Raw genomic sequence first — 25,540 nt, 5'->3', positions numbered from 1 at the left:
CAGGTGGCACTAGTGGCAAAGAACCCACCTGCCAATGCAAGAGGTATTCCCTAGTTTGGGAAGATGCCCTGAAGTAGGGCATGGTAACCCACTCCAGTATTCTTGTGTGGAGAAGCGCATGGACAGAAGAGCCTGGAGGGCTAAGTCCATAGGGTCGCAAAGAGTCAGACACAACTGAAGTGATTTAGCACAAATGGAGGTTAATACTGGGAGATAATTACAATGTTCATGTGATCCTGAAGTAACAGGACAAAAGGCCAAGTTTCTGAGGATTTCAGAATGTATTTAATATACTAAAGGGTGGCCGATATCTTGACTGCTTCCGGTAGCTAAACTAGTATCTAAACTAGTAACACTTATCTGCAAACGTAATGTGAGTGAAGGGTAACAGAATATTTCATCCCCAGAATGGGCCCTTTGGTTACATTGATTCTTTTGATCTGTAGGTATTTGGAAAACAGCAAATGCAGGCAGGGATTTTTTGTCCAAAAGGAACTCAGTTGTCATAAACCCCCTCCACAGAAGTTTCACCAACAAGTGAAGGTTGAATCTTATTAAAGAAGAGACAAGACATCCATACCTCACCCAGACACACTCTGTCACAATCTATCATGCCTCCCATCTGTTCGCTCTAAGAGTCCATGCACCTTTCCCCCAAATCATTTACTTTCTCCTAATAGGCTTCATCCCTCTTCCTCTTTCCCTATTAAGACTTATTTAAATTTGAATTCTAAGTCACCTGGAAAAGTTACTCATTTTTCCCTGAGTGTCTCCTGTGTATACATGAGGTATATATGTTAAGAAATTTCTAATTTTTTTCTGTTATCAACCTGACTTTTATTATAGGAGTCTCAGCTAAGCACTCGGAATGGTAGAAAGAAAATGATTTTTCCTCCCCTACATATGACAACCTAAGTTTCTGTTCAGAAAAACTAATTAACAGAAACTTAGATTTTTTACTTGTGGTAAAAGCCTTCCTACCTGATAAAAACATCCAAATAAAGGCAATACTGAAGTGGAAAAAGAACTGGGTCTGATGCCAGTATTGTGATACTGTCCTGAAGAAACTTGACCTCTTTAAAATATAGGGTGTGTATGAACTAATTGGGCAAGTTATATAAAATTAGTTTAGACATCCTGGGTGCATCCGATGTCTGTTTTGTTTTTGCCTTTCTGTTTATTTCCAAAGTATTGACCTTGTGGATTGCTCATAAAAAATGAATTAGAGTTCGAGGAGGCTAGAAAGTCTTTATTAAAATTATGTTAAGATCATAGAAACATTACTCCTTATTTCCCTGTTCATATTTTTATTTTGTGAGCCATGCAAATTAATTCCTCATGGGTTGTTTTGGTGGCTGGTTGATACACCGTAGCTTTCAAAGACCTGCCTGACTTTAAAATAATTTCCAACACCATTCTCTACATAGGCAGGACCTTCTGATTCTTATAAATGATATTTTTTCAGGATAAAAAGATCCATTCTTTCATACCAGTGGATAAATGACTTATAAATGTGCTCATCAGTCTTCATTTTTAGCGCTCTGTAATTTAAGTAAATGACTTAATGGAATCTAAGCATTTGTCACAAGAAATAGGGAGGCTGTTGTTTTTAAATGAAGGTGGCCTGCCTGTTACCTTTCAAATAACTCTTAGGTGGCAGCTTACCCCAGAGAAAAGCTATGCCTGGAGCAGGTGTCTAACTATGTGATAAAGGAGATGTCACGGCAGGAAGATGAAAGATGAAGACCACTAAACATTTTGGATAATGATTCAAAAATCGGAAGAACAGATAATCCCAAAGCATGAATACTTCTGAAAATAGTTTTAAAAATGTATGAAACTGTTGCTTCTGTATAATTTCAACACCTTTTGAAGTAACACAATCAAAGGGGCACCGTTCTTCCAGATTAAACATATTTTATTGATTTTTATCTTCAATGGAGTGAATGCTATTGAGATTTCACTTGTACAAGTTTGAAATACCTGATTTAAAGTTATATTTTGGCACTGTGAATGTCTCCCAAGTGTACATTGATCAAGTTATGCTTTTTTTTTCCCTTTTGATTTGTTCTGCTTTATCAAAGAAGCAGTCTGTTTATATGGGTACTACCAGAAATGTAGAATATTTTTTTGGCATGCACCCTCAATAGTGAAGGTTATGATGAATTTGAACACAGTGAATTAAACCAAAGAAAATAAACCAGAATCTGACTAGAGTAACAAGTTGAGGGTTGGGGTAATATGAGCAAGAAATCAATAGCCACATGACTTCCTTTCTTCCAGACCTATATCCAGATTAAATTCCTAAGCTCCTCTAAAATGCTTTCCAATATATAAAATAAGAATAATATTATAAAAATTGAAATTTATCAGAATCATAAAAAGTGACAAAAAGGATATTTCTTTAATGTGTTATAATAACTTCTATTTTTTAATCCCTCTCAATAAGGCTCTTGTCTCGTTTGGTTGAAATTGCTTAACATTTCAAACATAACCTTCTACTTAATAGATTCATCTAAAACTGAGATATTTTTTATAGCTAATCACTTCATACTTAAGTTTTTTATCCTGTTTTTGCCTTCTAATATTGTTTTCTTTTCTTGATCCTCCCCACTTGCCTTCCTTCCTTCTACTTTTTAAATTTTGAGCCACAGATCTAGTGTTTAAATTTTGAGCCACAGATCAAGATAAAGAACTTTTGTCCTAGAAATATATTTTAAGAGGGAGACCCAGGACCAAAGGGAATGCAAAGGAACATCTGATTCCCAATTGTATTACTCCCAGTGGTTCTAGCTCCATCACTTCTCTTTCCCTGACACCCCAGAATATTTCCTAGACCTATTGAACATAATAAAAATGAGAAAAGAAAAAAAAAATAATCCTAGTAAAATTGTCCTGTTGGTATGATAAATTAGTGATGTATTTGTTTAGCCTGGTGAATCAATGGCTTCACTGGGATACGGATGTTTGTTCTTATGGATGCACATCTTTCCTTCCACTTAACTCCCACATAAGCATGCTTGAATTTTGAAACAAATAAGTTTAGGAAGTGTGACATCCTTGTAGAATAAAAGGAACTGTAGTCATGAAAGAAAAATGCAGTGCTGTGTGAAGAACACAATCACTGAATCATCTTAAAGGCAAATCTTCATAAAGAAAATTAATGAGTGCTTATCTCTATCAACTTACACCTGTAAAAAAAATAATGTAAGTAAAGTTGTGAATATAATATTAAGTGAGTTATTTAAATAACTAAATTATTAGATTGCTTATAAAATGTAACTAGATAACTTGGCACAGGAATGATTCTAGAATTGATGAAGCATTATTACTACAAACTGTAGATACTACTATCAAAGACATCAGGGCTATGATGATGAGTAATGTGGAGAAGGATATAAAATTAATTAATTTAAAACTGCCTGTTGAACCTCAGGCAAATATTCAAAGAGCTGCCAAACAAACATATTTTTATAAATAACTATCACAAGTTATATCAAGACATAAAATTGGTAATATAATTTTGTAAAAAGAAATTTTAAAAAGCATATAAATTTAATTAGTCTGTGCAATAAATAATATTTTTTTAATTTTGTATTTTAAGCTTTAATTTTGAGGATCTTCAAGTTGATTTTTTCCCTTACTTTCTAGAACTTTATGTTAATAAAGTAACTTCACACATGTGCCTATAGGAACCCAGGCAAGACAGAATAGAATTTTAAAAAATTAATGTGAGCTATATTCCTCAGATATGCAGATGATATCACTCTAATGGCAGAAAGTGAAGAGAAACTAAAGAGCCTCTTGATGAGGGTGAAAGAGGAGAGTGGAAAAGCTGGCTTAAAACTCAAAATTCAGAAAACTAGGATCATGCCACTTCATGGTAAATAGATGGGGAAACAATGGAAACTGACAGACTTTATTTTCTTGGGCTCCAAAATCCCTGTGGATCGTCAACTGTAGCCCTGAAATTAAAAGACATGTGCTCCTTGGAAGGAAAGCTATGACAAACATAAACAGCATACTAAAAAGCAGAGACATCTTTTTGCCAACAAAGGTCTATGTAGTCAAAGCTACGGTTTTTCCAGTAGTCATGTACAGATGTGAGAGTGGGACCATAAAGAAAGTTGAGCACCAAAGAATTGATGCTTTCTAACTGTGGTAGTGGGGGAGAAGACTCTTGAGAGTCCCTTGGACTGCAAGGAGATCAAACCAGTCAATCCTAAAGGAATTCAGTCCTGAATGCACTGGAAGGACTGATGCTGAAGCTGAAGCTCCAATATTTTGGCCACCTGATGTGAAGAGTCGACTCATTGGAAAAGGCCCTAATGCTGGGAAAGATTGAGGGCAGGAGAAGGGGACAACAGAAGGTGAGATGCTTGGATGTCATCACCAGATCAATGGACATAAGTCTGAGCAAACTCCAGGAGATAGAGAAGGACAGGGAAGCCTGGTGTGCTGCAGTCCATTGGGTCAGAAAGAGTCCAACACAACTCAGCGACTGAACAACAGCAACATCTTAGAAACGAAGACACAGATTCAAATGCCTATGTGACTTGTCCAGTGTCACATGGTTAATAATTATCTGGAATGAAACTATCCTAATTGCTTTTTGTTCTATTATTACATAATGATATGTCATCTTAGAGGAACATTAATATTATATGATAATTTTTTCATATTTGAAAATTTGTTCATATACTTCATACTTTCAGCCAATAAATAGTGACTGCCCACTTGTTCCAGGTCTTCCGAACTGAAATTCCTTCTCTTTACAGAAATTATAGTCTAGTATTTCAAATAAAGTGGCATTTGTTCTAAGAAATTCTATGAGTCAGTTCTAAACAGGAAACACTTTTAGAAACATAATCTAGAATCCGCATTTGAATTTGAAGGGGTAGACATGTCTCAGAGTGGTAAATATATTTGAAATCATATCTCCTATTTCATGCTACAATATAGAGAAACCTAGTATTTGATATTCAGATTGTTCTATTTGCTGTTTTCATTAAATAATGAATGCTTTCACAATTAGCTTTGTATATACATTATGAAATAGATACCTGTGAAATTTTTTCATTTCTATTTTCCTTATTTTTCCTTCTGATTTTTTTTTTCCTGAGTAGATATATTATTATGTGTTTTACAACACATAGAACTCATTATTTTAGATTTCCCTTAGAATAAAATTTTATGAATACTATTCCTTTATGATAACTTGAAATACAAATTACTCATATATTAATATTATCTGACAAAGACCAAAAACAATTTTGCATCATATATGTTTCTTAGAATAAATTACATTTTGGGTAAATATATATTAATAAATACATGTATTTATGAAAAGTTTTGCTCAAATTTGAAATTCAAAAACTGACATATTCTGTAGTTGCAAGTTAAAATAGGATCCACAAAATGCCTACTCTGCCAGGAAAAAATAATTGCCAACTGGCTGAATATAACTAGGTATTAAATTTTAAAAAAAGCATACTATGCTCACCAGTGCAAGCTGACTGAATCTTTTCAGAGTAGATTCACTAGGCACACGGTCATTATAAATGCTCTCCATTAAGTATCCAAAGGGCAATTTTCAGATACTGTCTCATATGTTTTAGTCTTTCTAACATAACAGACCCTTTGGAAGACAACTCTTTCTATCTACATGTGGAAAGTGCTGAATGTTTCCTTTAGTGAGATTTAAATTGCTTTTAGCAGGTCAGGTCATCTCATTTAATAGTTTCACATTACTTTATTCAGCTTGCAACTTTAGGAAATAGTTTTTAGAAATATTTCACTCCAATTCCCCTTTACAATGAAACTTAGTATTATGTTTGTATGGTTAAAAAAAATCACTTTCTGGTATGTGTTTCTCTTTTTCAAATTCTTCACTGCCCCATACTCTTGATTTTAAATATTGAATCAAACTTTAAATTTTAAGTTTCAAATATGATTTATGGTATATGGGAGGAAAAATTAGTCTCCCTCTATCATTCTAAGTTCTTAGGTGAGATCCCTGTAATAAAAGATAGATTAACAAGAGGGAAAAATAACTCAGAGATTTGCTAACATATGTACCTCATGCATATGCAGGAGAAAATTAGTAACTCCCTGAAATGGCTTAGAAATCAAACTTATATCCTGTCATAATAGGGAAAGGGGAAAAATGAGGGCCTGTTAGGAGGGAGAAAATGATTTTTACAAAAAATGAATGGGCCCTTAGAAGAACAGATGAGACATATGATAGATTGTGAAAAAGTGTGTCTGGGTGTGGTGTGGGTGTATAATCTCCTCTCCCAGGGGAAGATGAGTCACTCTTTCCTGCTTGATGAAACTCCTAGGGAGGGAGGGAATTCGTAACAGCTGAGTTCCTTTTGGAGTCTGTGTGTTTAGGCACGTAAAGGGAGTTCAGAGAAAACCCCGGCCTGCATTTGCAGTCTTCCAAGTACCTATAGCTCAAAATAATCAATATACTGAAGCAGTATATTTGGGGGTAGCATGTCTTGAACTATATTTATAGAAGGGTATCATTTTGGAGTGGTATATTCTGCTACTTTTCAATTACCAAACACTTTGATATTTTTCCTACATGTCATAATATCCCACGGAGATGCTGTGGAACTCAATTATTGCTATTTAATTAGAAGCATATATTGAACAAGAATCAGGGCAAGATTGTCTTGAATTCACTTTGAAAGCTTGGTTTCTGACTTGCCTTCCACCATGCAGGAATTGCTTCCTGATCTCCCCCCTCTCCCATAGCAGCTTAGGGGCATTTGAGTTAAATGCCTACCACTTTAGGCTTTACAATACAGTTAGGTTTCAGAGGGAATTCCTTCAGGAAGTAACTCACGCCTGCCTTAAAGGTGTACCTCTAGAGGCTCTTAGCCCAGATCTGCCTATATTAAACAAGAGTTTCTGAAATCTCTCACTTCAGGTATTGTTTAGACCTGGCCTCAGGCACTCTGTTTACTTCCCAGTTATTTTTATTGTCAGCTTGCCTCCTCTCTGCCAGTCACAAGCCTGTGGGATTTCTGCAATTAAAATCATTCTTTCTCTTATTAAGAAAATAAAGTGAATAGTGATATGATAATAATAAAATAGGGACTTCCCAGTGGCTCAATGGTAAAGAATCCGCCTTCCATTGCAGATCCCTGCATCAGGAAAATCCCCTGGAGAGGGCATGACAACCTACACCAAATTCCTGCCTGGAGAATCCTATGGACAGAGGAGCCTGGTGAGTTACAGATCTTTGTATCGCAAAGGGTGGGACTCAACTAAAGCAACTTAGCATACACCCACAATAATAAAATATAATAATAAACCATCTTTCCTAATTTCATGTGAAGGGCATGTGACATTTTAAAGTTTTTCAAATTTGAACAATTCCTTTATATTCTTTTTAAAATGAATTTTTTTAAAGATCTGGTTTGTAATAATACAAAGGAGTTCAGTTGCTGGATCGCATCATAAGCTTCCCAGCTGGTGCTAGTGGTAGAGAATCAACCTGCCAATGCAGGAAACATAAGAGATGTGGGTTCAATCCCTGGGTCAGGAAGATCCCCTGGAGGAGGGCATGACAACCCACTCCAGTATTCTTGCCTGGAGCATCCCATGGAAAGGGGAGCCTGGCGAGCTACAGTCCACAGGGTCGTAAAGAGTTGAACACAACTGAATTGACAGCACACACACGTATGGTTAGAGTTTAGTTTTGTAAGAAACCTCTGAAGGGTATCAGATTATGCCACACCAAAAGATGCCTCTTTGGTATTAGGATTATTTTGAGCAGATTATTTTGAGAAACTACAGACACAGGATTTCCCTGATAGCTCAGTTAGTAAAGAATCTGCCTGCAATGCAGAAGACCTGGGTTCCATCACTGGGTTGGGAAGATGCCCTGGAGAAGGGAAAGGCTACCCACTCCAGCGGGTATAGCCCACAGACTGTATAGTCTATGGGGTCACAAAGAGTCAGATACGATCGAGCGACTCTCACTTCACTTCACTTCACAGACACAGGAGAAGCTCTGTAGACAGAGAGGCAGTTACCTTTCTGTAAGGGAATTTTACATTTGAATGGGGGCCTGTACTAGGGAGAGAGCTAATGCCAGAAATAACTTTTTCATGTGAGAGACTTACCTGCAAGGCAGGGTAACCTTTGTTTGGAAACATCTCTTCTTCTCCCATTCCCACAAATTGCCTTCCCCAGCTTAAAGCCCCACACCTCTGTCCTTTTCTTTAGTTCAGAATATAAGTCTCAATCACCTGGCCACCTTTTGAGTTTCATATCTTTGCTGAGCTTCTATATGTACATAGGCACACAACTGATTTTTTTTTTTCGTTGTTAATCTGTCTTTTTCACAGAAGGGTCCTTAGCCAAAAACAAATAAGAGTAAAGGAAAACTATTTTTCCTCCCCTACACCACCGAATTATCTTTCAAAGTGACTGTTCCAAATCCTATTCCCACCTTGAAAACCGTTTTAAGAATTCTACAATATACATCTGTAAAAAAAATACCTCATATGTCCTTTAAAAAGGAAAAGTAAGCTGCTATGATGTGGGAATATAGAAAATATAGTCAGGGGAGAAGATGACATTGACATAAAGTATGTGTGGAAATGGAATTATCTAGGAGTGAAAGAGTCTACAATGTGTGAAGGTCACCGGCTAGAAAAACAGCTAGCAAGAAACTAAGGAATCAGCCAGAGAAGCAGGAAAAAAAGGAGAAGAGTGTGTCAAATAAGTCCCAATAATAAGAAAGTTGTATTCAGTAAGAGTAGAGAGGAAAGACTTCACCCCTTCATAATTAAGAGACAGGCGGGCCCTACACTCAGTCAAAAACTAAAAAAACAAAATTGTTCTTAGTGTTACATTCTTTTGAACAAATATAGCCTCCTTTGATACCTAAAAACCTAACTCCATTTTTGTTCACCTTTTTTTCACATATATATTATCAGCTTTCCTTTTAAAATAGCCTTTTGAAATTTTTTTTATGAGGGCAGGACCCTAGAGATTCTAATAAAAAAGCAATTTCTGTAAAGTGCTGGGGGCAGATCTTGGTTGTAGTCATGTATAAAAGAAAACTGGTAAATCAGATGTGCCAAGAACCTAGGTGAGGTTTTCCCAGAAGCTAGCTTATTCCTTCTCCCCTATCAATATCTTCAGGCAGATATTGAGTAAATATCAAGTCATGTTTCAAACTATCTGAGTCTCTGATCATTTTGTCCTCATCAATGATTGATCTATCAGTTTTATTTAAAAAAAAAAATCCAAGAGTCCCAAATTCTGTATTCTAAGAAATATCCTATTTTTTTCTTTAACTTTTTATTTTCAAGAGAGAGACAAAAGAAATGCAAAGATAATCTGGAGTTCTTTTCACAGAACTTCTCCTAATGCAAACATGTTATATTAACAACATATCAGACTTAGGTGAGGAGAGATTGTATTTGAAAAAACTATCTCTGAATATAAATCTGTAAATTTCATAAGAGGCAAATGGAGAGGAGAAGACAATGTTATGAAGAACCAGGTACGGACACAAGAAATGAAAAAGTGTCAAGTTTGTAGGGTAGAGGAGTAAAGGGTTTATGCTGAGGCCAGCCTGTCCCCAAGGAATGGTCCCTACGGAAAGGCTCTATGCTAACTCAGTCTGAGAGTGGACTCAATGCATGGGTCCCAGAGAAGGAGAAAAATCTTAACTCAACTTTGGTTAATAAACATTTGCTCCAGTTGATAAGTGGGGACAAAAGAACTCAGGTAATAATTTATGATGTGACAAATGAGAATTTGGAGGTACGGTGTCTGGCTTTGTCAGAGGTAAACAAGGGGAGCATTGGTGAACCTTATTCAGGTCTTGTGAGAAAGGGTGATTCTTGGCAGTAAGCAATTCTCCAGAACACAAATGGATGGGAGTGGGATTCCTTAACCATAGCTTTTTCCAAGACTGTTGGGTATTATGTCAATAACTTTGACAATACTTTGTCAAAGTGTCATAGTGTAAGGGGAAGTAAAAAAAAAAAAAATGTGTAAACCATTTAAAAATATATATTTTTATAAAATTCTCAACATGAGTTTTAAATTGACAACACAGCTAGGTACTTTATTAGGGTTGAACTACTATTTAATTCAAAGCAGAGTTGAGGGACTACCAAAATACCAAAATATCAATATAATATATCATGGTAACATTTTTATTTTCCCATAAATATTGAGTCAAATTGTAAAACCAACCTTTTGTTAGACAACTGTAAGAAAAAAAAGTCAAAAATCTCTTTCCTTGTTGGCTATATAAATGGATTGCTTTTATCCTAAATGGAAAAATGTGTTTCTGAGCTTTCATTTCTAGTTTCTATTTATTTAATTTAGCACTCAGCATTCTATAAGAGAATAAAAAATATTATTTATTTTTATTGATTTATACTTACCATGGCATTTTTTGTTCCAGATGCTGAATAACACAAAATTTAATTAAAAGCAAACATTTAATATATTGCCACTGAATTCATCTCTACTCACTCTAGCTATCTTTCTTTGGGAGACTTAGCATGGAACTTTTTCTGAAGGGTTTTAAGTAAATGGGCCTGATTGATGTGAACTTGCAAGTGCCACTTAACTAAGGACAAATGGTACACCCACCATTTCACTGAAGCAAAGTCATCTTTCTGACTAAAACTCTATGTCCTTTGAAAGTAACTGGCAAAATATAAGGATATGATTGGCAATTATTAGGAAAGTTGATAGGACACAGAAGAAAAAGACTGACTGTGTTACCTGTAAAATCTTGACCATACATCTGTTTGTTATGTTAAATGTAGCATTATATGGATTAAGTTGAAGGTAAGATCAATTCCGTTCAGTCGCTCAATCGTGTCTGACCCAATGGACTGCAGCACGCCAGGCTTCCTGTCTATCGCCACCTCCCAGAGCTTGCTCAAGCTCATATCCAGGAAGTCGGTGATGCCATCTAACCATCTCATCCTCTGTCGTCCCCTTCTCCTCCTGCCTTCAATCTTTCCCAGCATCAGTCTTTTCAAATGAGTCAGTTCTTCGCATCAGGTGGACAAAGTCTTGGAGCTTCAGCTTCAGCATCAGTCCTTCCAATGAATATTCAGGACTGATTTCCTTTAGGTTTAAAAACTGGTTTGATTTCCTTGCAGTCCAAGGCACAGTCAAGAGTGCCTTGACTGTGCCTTGACAGTTCAAAAGCATCAATTCTTCGGTGCTCAGTTTTCTTTATGGTCCAACTCTCACATCCATACATGACTACTGGAAAAGCCATACTTTTGACTAGATGGACGTTTGTCGGCAAAGTAATGTCTCTGCTTTTTAATATGCTATATAGTTTGGTCATAGCCTTTCTTCCAAGGAGCAAGTGTCTTTTAATTTCATGGCTGCAGTCACCATCTGCAGTGGTTTTGGAGCCCAAGAAAAGAAGTCTGTCACTGTTTCCATTGTTTCCCCATCTATTTGCCATGAAGCAATGGGGCCAGATGCCATGATCTTAGTTTTATGAATGTTGAGTTTTAAGCCAGCTTTTTCACTCTCCTCTTTCACTTTCTGCCATAAAGGTGGTGTCATCTGTGTGTCTGAGGTTATTGATATTTCTCCCAGCAATCTTACTTCTTGAATCTTGAAGGGTAGATAGTGTATTTAACTTATGTTCTTTGTTTTCTCAAAAGCAAATATGGCTAGAATAGCTGGGGCTCCTTTCTTCTATCTATGAGTAAGTTTGTGTTTTATAACCACAGATTTATATTGATTTTTTATTAATAAAAATATTTTCAGTTCTATGTTCTCTTCAGTTCCAGCATATGCTACTGATGGGATTTATGTCTCATTGATAGGATTTTCAAATATGAAAATAACTGAAAATATGAAAATAATGTGGAGATAGGAAGCATAGGAGAGAGAAAGGGTCTATTTTTATTTAGGCTGTTAGAGACCCATGATTTAAAAATCATTGAAGGGACTCAGTGCCTCTGTTTGTGCTAAGAACAAGATAAGTCTCAGCTTTGTGGGACCTGAAATTTATGAGAATTTTTTTTAAGAAAAGTTATACAAAATTAGTTGTGAAAATAAACATTTATTTAGACAGGGAAAAGAAATCAAAGCTAGTTATACATTTAATTAAGCTGAACATATCATACATGTCAAAATCCAGAAAAGTACAATATTATATTATTTAAAATTCTATAAATTAATAATTTTATATATAAATAAAATTTATAACATATTTATAATTACATGATCTATCTCTATAGTACTTTTTCTATATACTATCTGGCCACATACTCCTTGTTCATGTATTCAGATGAAAATATTATGGTATTTTCTTGAAAGATAGAAAAATAATTTAGTCATTTTCTAGTGTGGCTTATCAAAATTTATTTTTGCTTTTACTTGATATTTTAGCAAATCTTCTTTGGTTTCACAGCATGTAAATGGTAGAGCCATGTAACAGTGCTATTGATTTTATGGAAAACATTTCCCAAGTTTCTTTTGTATCATCTCCCTGGTCGAAAGAATGTCAAGTGCAAAAGCCTTGGTTCAAGGGTTCACTTTGTATGGTCAAGTGAGAGAAAAGGAGTGGGTATTCCTAGCATGTTGAAGATGATGGGATGTGTCACTGGAAGTGAGGTTAGAGATACAGATGGTTACATGGGGCCTTGTAGGCTAACCATAAAGTATTTGCTTTTACCTGAGTGATGTGAGAAGTCAGTGGAAGCTTGTGGTCCAGGGCCACTCAATTAATTTAATTTAACATTTTAACATTCTGGCTGCTGAGTTGAAAAGGACTATAAAAGGCATAAATGGAATAGGAAGACTAGTCTAAATGTAAGGACAAAAAGTCATTTCAGCAACAAAACCATAAATATTTGAACTAGTTATTTTGAGAACACAGTTAAGGAAGCATCTTAAACACAGCAACAAATAAAACCTTTTTACTAAAACTGTAACTAGTCATTGCTTCTCTCCTTATCTAATAGAGGTAATCCCTATACTGTTGTTAACTTGATACCTTCACTATTTGACTTCCTATGGTGATAATGGAAAACACAATACTACTTCAATATCTTTTTAGAAATTTAGAGATGATTTTTGAAAAATGTAATTGTTGGGTTTTTCTTACAGTAAAACAAAATACTCAGCTTGATAGAGTAAAATTAATATCTGATGTTTAAATAAATATAAAATTGTATTTACTAAAATCTGTGAATGTAAATTTTGGAAAGCAAAAAATCTTTGTATTAATTGACACTTGCATTTATTCTATAATTTTTCACATTGCTGAAATTATTTGTCTGTTTCTGTCTCTAGACTGTCAGACCCTTAAGAACAGAATCAGGTTCATTCCACTCCATTATTCTCAGCTTTTTCATAGTTATTGGAACATAGAAAATGTTTCATGACTATTTTAAATAAAGGAAGGAAGAATGGTTTAGACAATCATCCACTCAACCAGAAAGCAAGCCCTTCCTTATCAGAAAAATGAAAGGGATGGATATGCCGTGAAGTAGGCTGGCATAACCTCTGAGCAAGCTGACAAACCTCCCTAATTTTTTTACCCTTTAATCTTACTGTCAGTACCTCTAGGGGGATGAGACCACAAAGGATGAAGGATAACATAAGAATCTTTCCCTACTTCTTATTATTCAAGGAGTTGACTTATTAACCAGGAATATCTATTATATTCCAAGAAGTTCATCATATAAGTCATTGATGTCAAAAAGATTTTAGTAAGCTGAATAATTCATTTAATAGTGGCCTCCAGAGATTGCACTAATAAAAAATCAGAAGGCAAAAAATAACAACAATTGAAGTTTCTTTCCCATACTGCTGAGAAGCTTTAGGGAATAATAATTTCCAGAGTTGGCTTTGTATATAGATTGACCTCTATTTGAATGCTGGCTTTAGCCACTGACAAGCAGTTTGCTAATTGGTCTAAGTATTGTAGAAGAAACAAAAATCAATCACTCAGTCAACCTTTTTCTTAGATGTAATAGACTTCTTAGGCACTAGAACCTTTGTGGCATTAGGAAATATTCTGGGTGAATATCTTTGTATTCCCCCTTGAAAATCTTTAAAATGAAAAATTCTAAAGATGACTCATTCAGAAAACACACTATATGAAGCTTTCCTCCAGTGACCCTTATAATCATTTCTCCACTCAGCTATCATTTGCATGAATAATTGTATAGCAATTGAATAAGCAGTATTCCTTATCATCTCTGCGCTTTCAGTTCTTCAAAAAGCCTTCCTATTCTTGTAGCAATATGTTCTAAATGTGTGCATATGAGTCAGACCAATGCATCATCACAAGGGCAGCTTTTATTAGGGTAGTTCTGATGATGCATTATTATAGGATACCTTCACAGTGGTGTCCCAGTAATGATTTATTACGATGCTACATCATAGTGTTGATAGAGAATAGAAACTGGCCAAAGAATGACTTGGTAATTTATAATGTTAAAACTATACATTACATATGGAGCTTTTCCCCACTTTTAGGAATGGAAATACTCATTTATGCCATTTTTAAAATAACACATTACCCATGTGGACCAGTGTGACTTAATATCTTACCTTCCCTGTATGTATATTATAAAATGAAAAAATAAATCATGACAAAAGAGTATATATAATTTGTCACCAAACTGAAAACTTGATACTGTAGAAGAAGGCAACTCACTGTTTTTAAACTGATTATGCTTTATGACTGTGCATACTGAATTCTTTTATATTAAAGGGTCATTTGCATGGATATTACTATTTTCCAAAAGAAATCATTGTATTGTATTTAGAATTTTTTTTATGAATTGGAGATTTATGCTTCCTATAGTTACTCAGAAAGTAATAAAGCATTTACTTATTGGAAAATGTGAATTTTTAATTTGTTCAGGTAAAAACAAGTCAAATGTGACTAATAGAAACGTTGTTTTAAATCTAATGTTCTACCCAAGAAGTCAAGGTATTTTTTGCCAATGATAAGATTCTCATGATTACAGTCTTGATGTCTAGATCAAGGTCATCAGATAGTTTACTAAGTATACTCCTTAAGTATACTTCCTTTTTTAATAGAATTCTATCCTTGTGACTAAATTTAGGGTTGGTAAGATTTAAACAGAAATGATACAGACAATTCTTATGAGACCCATGACTTAAAACCAAACCACTTAGGTAAGTGTGAAGAGAATTAACATCTTTACAATACTGCCTTCTAGCTCCTGAAGATATATTTTCAGATATATATTTTCTTTAATGTCTTTCAAAAAAAGTAATTTTTTCCCAAAATTTCTTTCACTGTTAAAAACTATTTCTAAATATTTATGTTATTGCAAATATGTATCATTTTTGCTATATTTGCTGAATACAGTCATACCTTATTGTCTGCAGGGGATGGTTCCAAGACCCATAATGGATTTGCAAATCTGGGGCCACTCAAGTCCTTCCAGATCCATGATACAGTGCCCACAAATTCAACCAAATGTGGATTGTCTAGTACTTCATTATTTATTGAAAAACTATCTATGTATAAGTAGACCTGAGCAGTTCAAACCTATGTTTTTCAAGAGTCAACTGTCCTTCTGCCAATACTAAAAAAATGAAATGTTTATTTGTAATGTCACATATCCAGCAAACTGGTCTTCCTTGGTGGCTCAGTGGTGAAGAACCCAGCTGCCAAGGCAGACTTGAGTTCAGTCCCTGGTCTGGGAAGATCCCCTGGAGAAAGGCACGGAAATCCATTCCAGTATTCTTACCTGTAGAATCCCATGGACAGAGCTGAGCCACAGTCCATGGGGTGGCAAAGAGGTGGACATGACTGGGTGCCTGAGCACACATACACAGGTATATATTAGCCCCTTTAAACCACCAAGCAAATACTATGAGTAACAATAAGATACATTTTAGTTACTTCTTTGCTATATGTTGTTATCTGGGGTACAATTTGTTGTTAAAGACACAATTTTTCAGGTGGATGTTTTAGTTCAAGTTCTTTAGAAAGCAGAGCCTGAGGAAAAACTTACATGTTAAAACTCTGTGGGGCCTGCAGTCCCATGGAGGCAGGAATGAGAGGACAAAAGGGAAGCAGAAAAGCACAAAGGGAAGGTGTATTCATTTTGTGTTTGTATTTTTTTGTAACAAGCACAACTGATTGCTTTGTCTCGGATGACATTTTCACAGAGACAGAATGAGCTCACTGTAGCTTAGAATGCTTATCCAAATGGAAGAAGAAGAAACCAAAAAATTAACCCATAGGTCCCTGGAAACTCTCGTTTCCTAGTGGTGAACATCCAACCTATGAAATCACTCTTTTGTGCTTCTGGGCTGCCAGAGGGTCTATAGTTCTTGCCCAGTAACTGAGGAGGAACAAAGGTCTTTCCATATCAGTTGGTGGCATGAAAGTTACCTTGATTTGTGATTAAAGTAGAGGCAGCAGCATTTACCTGGCCCTTTAGCCTCTGGAGCTGTGAACCCTGAGTAATAGCACTTAGGCGAGATAGGAAAGCATGTGCTCAAGACCTGAGATGATGCATCTCCTGAGTGAATCATAGCTTCTCCTTGGGCATGTGTCCACTCACATCCCTTTTAGAAGTTATGGATGTTAAAGAAGAACAAAAGATACTTATTTCCTTACTAAGAGGGTTGATACAAGTGCAATCTTTCAACGTCAGGGCCAGTTATAGTCTCTTGAAAGACTAAAAAGGATGAGCAAACCAAACTGCAGTCCTTGGTAAGGCAGGGATTAATGGTACTCATCGCTTACGTCTGCTGGTCTTTCAGTCCGGATGACCCAGACCTCCATCTGCCATACAGCTGTTGAGCCATGGCATGGCATGGCATATGCACACAGTTGTGTCTGACTCTTTGTGACCCCATGAACTGTGTAGCCCACCAGCCTCCTCTGTCCATGAAATTTTTCCAGACAAGAACACTGGAGTGGGTTGCCATTCCCTTCTCCCAGGGATCTTCCCAACCCAGGGATCGATCCCACATCTCCTACGTCCCCTGCACTGGCAGGTGGATTCCTTACCACTGAGCCACCAGGGAAGCCATGCTTGCTGCCCCTGACCCTTCATCATAACTTCAAGGTGTAAAAAGCATCTAAACATACCTGAGAACATTGTTAAGTTCTGGAAATATCCCTCCCCGCTCCTCCTATTTATCAGTAAACTTAATCACGGACAGTGTTCGAAGTTGTTCGCTCCAGTGTGTACCACAGTTCCTTTCTCTGGATGTTAGCCCTCTGGCTGAGACAATGCAAAAAGGGCAGGTTGTATTTGCATCTTCCAGTTCAGTGAAAGTTTTATGTCTCCCCTTGAAAGGACACTTGCCCAAAGTGGAACCAGTTTCCCTTCACCATAGGGCCTAAGCCTGAGCAGGACCCCTTGCACAAGCGGGACCCTGGGAATGATAGGGAGATAGGGAGTCAGTTGTGCTTTGGTTTCCAGAACCTAGCAGACTCCCAAATGCAAAAATGCTGGTCACTGCTCAGTGCTGGGGTACTGGGGTAATTTGTAACAACAGTGAATTCTGCAGTCATGTACTTGTCTCTACTCCTTCTTTGCTGAAGTGGATTACATTGCCCGATGCCATCTTGCATGTTAAGTTGTTTCATTAGTCGTTGTACAAGTAGCATTGTAGATGAAGATCTACTGGGCAAGGGAGGCAAATCCATGTCTAGAATACATATTTATTTTGTGGAAGAAAATTACCGACCCACCAAAGTGGAAGAATTCCCCTATGGTAAACTTGTCACAAGTTACTGTTTTAGGGCTTCCCAGGGACCTCAGTGGTAAATAACCTGCCTGCCAATGCAGGAGATGCAGGTTTGATCCCTGGTTGGGGAAGATCCCCTGGAGGAGGAAATGACAACTCACTCCAGTATTCTTGCCTGGAGAATTCCGTGGACAGAGGAGCCTGGCGGGCTACAGTCCAGGTGGTCACAAAGAGTCAGACGTGACTGAGCAACTGAACACACGCACACTGGCTGCTTTACATGAGGAATGGTAAATAGTGAGACCTCAGTTTTAGTTTCTGCTGCTGACAACTCGGTCTGGTTACCGAGGTTTAGTGGGAAAGCAGTGATGCTTTGGGTCTAAACTGAGCCTTATTTCTGCCGTTATGGCCACTTTTCTTCATGAAGCTCCTGTGCTAGCCCCGCAGTTGTTAAAGAGAAAGGTGTGATTTCATAGAGTCAGCCTGCCCACTGGGTTGACGAGACTATCTTCGGCTGTGGATATTTTCTGGGAAGCATTAATATGAGGCACCAAGCCCCACATGCTTTTTTCTCATTCCCATAGATTCTATCCGCATGAAATTTCCCCAGATGCCCTAGACATTCAATTTCTAGTCTTGTTCCCTTCAAATTCTTGGACCATAGCCCATCATTTTCACGTGCATTGAAGTCAGTGTATAGCCCCATATCAGGCTACATTTCCTTATATATATATATGTATATATATATATATATATATAAAGTGAATGGCAGCTATACTGCTTGCCTTTCTACCCACTGGGGAGATTACTCTTTACCACACTTCTTTAGGTTTGCCTCAGAAAATGGCTATATTGTGGCAACTATGTAGTTTCAGCTAATGCTAATGACTTACACCAATCTGTCCATAAGTCATACTCAATTTCTTTCTTCCTCCATGTTACCAAAAGATGTCACTTGTACGGACACAGACTTGAGTGAGTTAAAGGTACCAGTGTATCATAAATAGGGGTCAAGGCCATTTCTTCATGCAGTTTACTTACGCTTTCAAGACCAGCTAAGGATGATACAATACTGACCTGACCAGACTTAATGGCTCATGGTCTTATCTCAACAATAACTGGATCTATAGTCACTTGATATCCTAAAACACTATGAAGTTTATTTTTTAACATGAATCATAGTTTTCTGCTGCAGAAGGCATAGCATTATTCCAGAATCACTGGAGTCTACATATAGCCCTTCTGTTCTCATTGTTTAGACACTAAGTTATGTCCGGTTCTTTTGTAACCCCATGGACTAGAGCCTGCTAGGCTCTTCTGTCCATTGGATTCTCCAGGCAAGAATACTGGAGCAGGTTGCCATTTCCCTCCTCCAGCAGATCTTCCTGACCCCACAGATCAAACCCGAGTCTCCTGCATTGTAGGCGGATTCTTTACCACTGAGCCACCAGGAAGCCCTATCCCTTCTGTTTGTTGTTCAGTTGCTAACTCCCTTTTGTTAGGACTTCCTAACATCTCTACAAAGCTTTTTAACCTACTAGAAGTACCTTAAACAAATGTTTATGTTGAGCAAGATAATAAAAGTGGGAAAATCACTTTTTCCTATCCTAGATATGCTGGAAATCCTGTTTTGTCATCCTAGATTGCAGAACTATTTCCAAATAACATAATGCTCCCTTGAAAGTTCATGGTGATCCTTAACAATCGTGCCTTCTTCTTATAGAGGAATAAAATAAAAACTCTACATTTACCCTTGTAAATATGGGTCCTAGCATGCTTCAGATCAGTTGAGTCCTAAAAACTTCAGCATTGTGGAAAGCCCTGAATCATGGTAGAATTTTTCTCCCACACTTTGACACAAGTGTCTTACTGGGAAATCTAATGTACCTGCTATTTTCTAATAACAAGGTTCAAGGAACATGATAACATTGTGATGAGTATGTTGTTCAGCAGAATGTCAAGAAAATCAAGGAGGATGGGCAAGCTATGAGACTCCAATGGGAGTAAAGATTCCATGATAAATTACCAAGTAGTAACTAAGTTCAATGTGACTATTTTTATATTACCTTTCCAGGTGGCCTTGATCTTGTCTAAAGAGGTGGAGATTATTGAGGAAGACAAGACTTTGTCATTCAAGTAGTTCCCAAACCTAGTTGTCCATTGGAACTACCTGTAAAATTTTTGATACCAGAGCTCTCATACACTATAGATTTTTATTAACTCATCTGGAATGAAGCAAAGGTATTATTTTTAATATACAGACAAGATCTGAGAACCACTTTAATTAGACTTTTGGAGAAGAGAAACTAAGTATCAAGACAATGGATATAATTTATTAGTTATCCTTAAGTACCTCTGCTTACAGATTGAAAAGTAATACATTGTTTAACAATTATATCCAGTCATCCCCAACCCACTCTCTTCTAAGGAACAAGTAGTTGATGTAATTGTAAACTATTTATAAATAGGGTAGTAAGATTGGCCTTTAGGAAGTCAGGGATCTATAAACAGGAACTCCTGGTAAAACTATACTCCATCACTTCTATATGGTGTTGTAGTTAATCATGGGAAGGAGGCTGGAAGAACTAATGAATATTTATAAGTAATTTTATTTTTTACTGGTTGCTGTTTTCTCAAGACATAATGGCATTTGGAGTTTATTTTGATTTGTTTACTTAGTTTTCAGTATTCTAGTATTATACAAATCAAGTTAGAGTGAATAATTAAATTCAACAAATGCATACAGTGCATAATTAAATTCAGATAATTCCCATACTCAAGCTATGTTTTAAACACTGGAATAATGAAAGATCAAATGTTTCCTATTTCAAGATATTCACAGTCCAGTAAAAGCCAATTGTAGTTTAATGGAATAGTATTATCACTGCTATATACAAGAGAGTTTTCTTATATAATCCTGTATCACTTTAAGAACTATGTGTTACTGTCCCCAAATTGCAGAAAGGCAAACCAAGTTTCAGTGAGTTAAGGTGAACCAATAATTCCATCTATATTTCACATAAGAAATGAAGTCTAAACTCAGATTCTTTTGACTTTAAAGACCATTGTAATTTCACTGTGCTATACACCTTCAAGGATCACAGCCTAGTCGTGGTGAAGGGGCTTGCATAACTCGATGAATCTACGAACCATATCTTGCAGGACCACCCAAAAAATGATGGGTCATGTGAAGAATTCTGACAAAACGTGGTCCAATGGAGACGGAAATGGTGACCAATCCAGTATTCTTACTGTGAGAACACAATGAACAGTATGAAAAAGCAAAAATATATGACACCAGAGATGAGCCAGGTTGATAGGTGTTCAGTATGCTACTGGGGAAGAGGCAGGGGCAATTGCTGGAAGTTCCAGAAAGAATGAAGTAATTGGGTCAATGCAGAAATGACACTAAGTTGTGGATGTGTTTGCTGGTGAAAGTAAAGTCTGATGCTGTAAAGAAAAATATTGCATAGGAATCTGGAATGTTAGCTCCATGAGTCAACATAAATTGGACATGGTCAAGCAGGAGAAGTCAAGATTGAACATCAACATCTTAGGAATGAATCACTGAACTGTGAGAACGCAATGAACAGTATGAAAAAGCAAAAATATATGACACCAGAAGATGAGCTCAGGTTGATAGGTATTCAGTATGCTACTGGGGAAGAGCTGGGGGCAATTGCTGGAAGTTCCAGAAAGAATGAAGCAGTTGAGTGAAATGGATGAAAATGGGCAAACCACCATTATATCTACTACTGTGGACAAGAATCCCTTAGGAGAAATGGAGTAGCCCTCATAGTCAACAATGCAGTCCAACATGCAGTACTTGGGTGCAATCTCAAAAATGACAGAATGACCTCGGATTGTTTCCAAGACAAGCCATTTAACATCACAGTAATCCAAGCCTGTGCCCCAACAACTGATTGCAAAGAAACAAGTTGACAGGTTCTATGAAAATCTGCAACACCTGCTAGAACTAAAACCAAGAGAATAGAATCCGAAATCAGATTAGCAGCTGAAGATAGAGATGGTCTATATGGTCAGCAAAAAAAAAAAAAAAAATAGACCTGGAGCTGACTGTGGCTCAGATCATGAGCTCCTTATTGAAAAATTCAGGCTTAAATTGAAGAAAGTAGGGAAAACCACTAAGTCATTCAGGTATGACCTAAATCAAATCCTTTGTGATTATACAGTAGAAGTGACAAATGGATTCAAAGGATTAGATCTGGTAGACAGAGTGCCTGAAGAATTATGGATATAAGCTTGTAACATTGTATGGGAGGTGGTGACCAAATCCATCCCCAAGAAAAATGAAATGCAAGAAGGCAGAGTGGTTGTCTGAGGAGACTTTACAAATAGCTGAGCAAAGAAGAGAAGTGAAAGACAAGAGAGAAAGGGAAAAATATTACCAACTGAATGCAGAGCTTCAGAAAATAGCAAGGAGAGATCAGAAGATTTTCTTAAATGAACAATGCAAAGAAATAGAGGAAAACAATAGAATGGGAAAGGTTAGAGATGTCTTCAAGAAAGTTGGAGTTATTAAGGGAAGAAATGTTTCCTATAAGAATGGGCACAATAAAGGATAGAAACAGTAAGGACCTAACAGAAGCAGAAGAGATTAAGAAGTGGCAAGAATACACAGAGGAACTCTACACAAAAGGTCTTAATGACCCTGATAACCATGATGGTGTGATCACTCACCTAGAGCCAGACATACTGGAGTGTGAAGTCATGTAACCCTAGGAAACATTTCTATGAACAAAACTAGTGGAGGTGATGGGATTCCAGCTGAAATATTAAATATCCTAAAAGATGATGCTGTTAAACTACTGCACTCAATATATCAGCAAATGTGGAAAATTCAGCCGTGGCCACAGGACTGGAAAAGGTCAGTTTTCATCCTAATCAAAAAGAAGGGCAATGCAAAAGAATGTTCAAACTACTGCACAATTGCACTCATTTCACATGCTGCTGAGGTAATGCTCAAAATCCTTCAAGTTAGCCTTCAGCAGTACGTGAACTGAGAAGTCTCAGATGTACAAACAGTTTAGAAAAGACAGAGGTACCAGAGATCAAATTGCCAACATTTGTTGGATCATGAGAAAGCAAGAGTATTCCAGAAAATTATCTACTTCTGCTTCATTGACTACACTAAGGCTTTTGACTATGTGGATCACAACAAATTGTGGAAAATTCTTAGAGATAAGAATTCCAGACCAACTTACCTGTCTCCTGAGAAACCTGTATGTGGGTCAAGAAGCAACAACTGGAACCAGATGTAGAAAAACTGACTGGTTCCAAATTGGGAAAGGGGTACAAGACTGCATATTGTCCCCCTGTTTCTTTAAGCTATATGCAAAGTATATCATATGGGATGCCAGGCTAGAGTATCATAAGCTGGATTCAAGATTGACAGGAGAAGTGTCTACAAGCTCAATATGCAGATGATACCACTCTAATGGCAGAGAGCAAAGAGGGACTAAAGAACCTATTGATGAAAGTGAAAGAGGTGAGTGAAAAAGTTGGCTTAAAACTCAACATTCAAGAAACAAAGATCATGGCGTCTGGCCCCATCACTTCAAGGCAGACGGAAATAGAAAAATGGAGACAGTGACTGATTTTCTTTTCTTGGGCTCTCAAAATCACTGTGGACAGTGGCTGCAGTCATGAAATTAAAAGACCCTTGCTCCTTGGAAGGAAATCTATGACAAACATAGACAGCATACTAAAAAAGCAGACACATTTTGCTGATAAATTTGCGTATAGTCAAAGCTATGTTTTTTCCTCACATTTTTATGGATGTGAGAGTTGGAAGGCTGAGCACTGAAAAATTGATGCTTTCAAATTGTGGTGCTGGAAAAGATTCTTGAGAGTCCCTTGGACTGCAAGGAGATCAAACCAGTCAATCCTAAAGGAAATCAACCCTGAAGATTCATTGGAAGGACTGATGCTGAAACCAAAGCTCCAATACTTTGGCCACTTAAAGGGAAGAGCCAACCCATTGGAAAAGACCCTGATGCTGGGAAAGAATGAAGGCAAAAGGAGAAGGGGGAAGCAGAGGATGAGATGGTTGGATGGCATTACCAACTCAATGGACATGAATTTGAGCAAATTCCAGGAATTAGTATAGAAGAGGGGAGCCTGGCGTGCTACTATCCATGGGGTCACAAAGAATCAGACCCAACTTAGCAACTCAACAACAGCACCAACACACTGCTTCTTGTTACAGGGCTTTAGGGGAAGTGTTTCTATTATTTACATCTATAAGGTCTACAATATAGTCAATAATAATAAAGGAATAATTTTTATTGCCTGAATGCATCTGAATCCTAGAAATATTCAGATGAAGCAATTTTTCTTTAGTTTTGGAATCATTCAAAATGTCCCCCAAATCCATGAAATCATCTGCAATTTTTTGAATTAAAATCTACAACAAGTATACTACAGACAGTTATGAGTTTGTATTGTAGATGCATTTCTCTAGGCCTTTTAAGTCATGAGAGCATTTACCTCTATCAATTCTTATGTTCAAAATTGCTCTTTTTAAAATTTAAATTTTTAATATTGAGTATAGTTCCCTGGGCTATACAGTAGATGGTAATCCCAAGCTCCTAATTTATCCCTCCACTCCCTTTACCTTTTGATAACCGTAGTTTGTTTTCTATGTCTATGTTTACGTTTCTGTTTTGTATATGTTTATTACTCTTTTTAGATTCCACATATAAGTTATATCCTATGAAATTTGTCTTTCTGTCTGGCCCATTCCACTCAGCATGATAACCTCTAGGTGCATCCATGTTGCCTAAATTAGCATTATCCCAGGTTTTAATAGCTGAGTAATATTCCATTGTATAAATATACCATATCATCTTTATCCATTCATCTGTCAATGGACACCTAGGTTTCTTCCATGTCCTGGCTCTATTATAAATAGAGATGTAACGAACATTGACATGCATGTATCATTTCAAATTATGCTTTTCTCCAGATATATGCCAGTAAAAAATTGCTCTTTAATGCTTTATCTCTGAAGCAGAATTCCATGGGCCTTTTTTTAGTTACCAAGTTAAAACATTGTCTTCTTCAGATTTCATTGTTGAAATATTAAGTTAAAGGACAAATTTTTTTTAGCCCCTCTCACATATAGATTTTTCTTACAAAAGTCCTTTGCTTTAATGAAAAGAAGTTAAAAGAATATGACCAATGTCCATTTCTCCTTTATCATTTCCCCAGAGTCCCTTTAATTTGCTGAGAATTCAGTGTTTCCCTATCCTTAGTGCTCATATATAGAACTGTAATGAGCTTTATCTATAGCTGGCCTTTAATTCAAATTTTCCTGCAGTGATCTGATTGGTCATTCTGTACTTTTCTGTGTGTGTGTGTGTGTGTGTGTGTGTGTTTAATTAAGGGATAAACCTCCTAAAGTGTTTGTTACTTCAAGTATACTAATGATAGAAAACAGCCACATTGTAGTTTATTTAAACACACTAATTTTATTCTGCTTGCTCTCTATTTTTTTTCCCCAATCTTGCTTAATTTTTATATGAGGTCTTGAAGAGTTTTTTAAAAAATATACTGAAGTGCTTGAAGATATGTGAAAGAAGATTATAAATTTACTAACTCTCTTTCTCTCAATTTAAGGACATAAAGTCTAAGGTACTACTTGTTTTGGCTGAGGAAATGTCTCCAGGGGTTCATAAAACTTGACTACACTAGATTTTGAAAAAAAAAAAATGTAAAGCACTTTGACATTCGTATGCCTATCTTGGAATGTCTTTTTAAAAAATTTTTCCACTATATATTTCATATTTTCTGAAAGTCC

At 36.6% G+C, this 25,540-nt stretch overlaps 1 long non-coding RNA gene across 1 annotated transcript; it reads right to left on the bottom strand.

Moving 5' to 3' along the window:
- Positions 1-194: 194 nt before the first annotated feature.
- LOC122686501 lies at positions 195-22,136 on the bottom strand. The gene is made up of 3 exons (XR_006338797.1): positions 21,989-22,136; positions 6,854-6,855; positions 195-206 (listed from the first exon to the last, which is right to left on the bottom strand). It is a non-coding gene; the product is annotated as an uncharacterized LOC122686501 (long non-coding RNA).
- Between the last annotated feature and the right edge of the window lie 3,404 nt (positions 22,137-25,540).

This window comes from Cervus elaphus, chromosome 30 (genome assembly GCF_910594005.1).
Source record: "Cervus elaphus chromosome 30, mCerEla1.1, whole genome shotgun sequence".
Taxonomy (NCBI): domain Eukaryota; kingdom Metazoa; phylum Chordata; class Mammalia; order Artiodactyla; family Cervidae; genus Cervus; species Cervus elaphus.
This window is presented reverse-complemented; position numbering and strand designations above follow the sequence as displayed.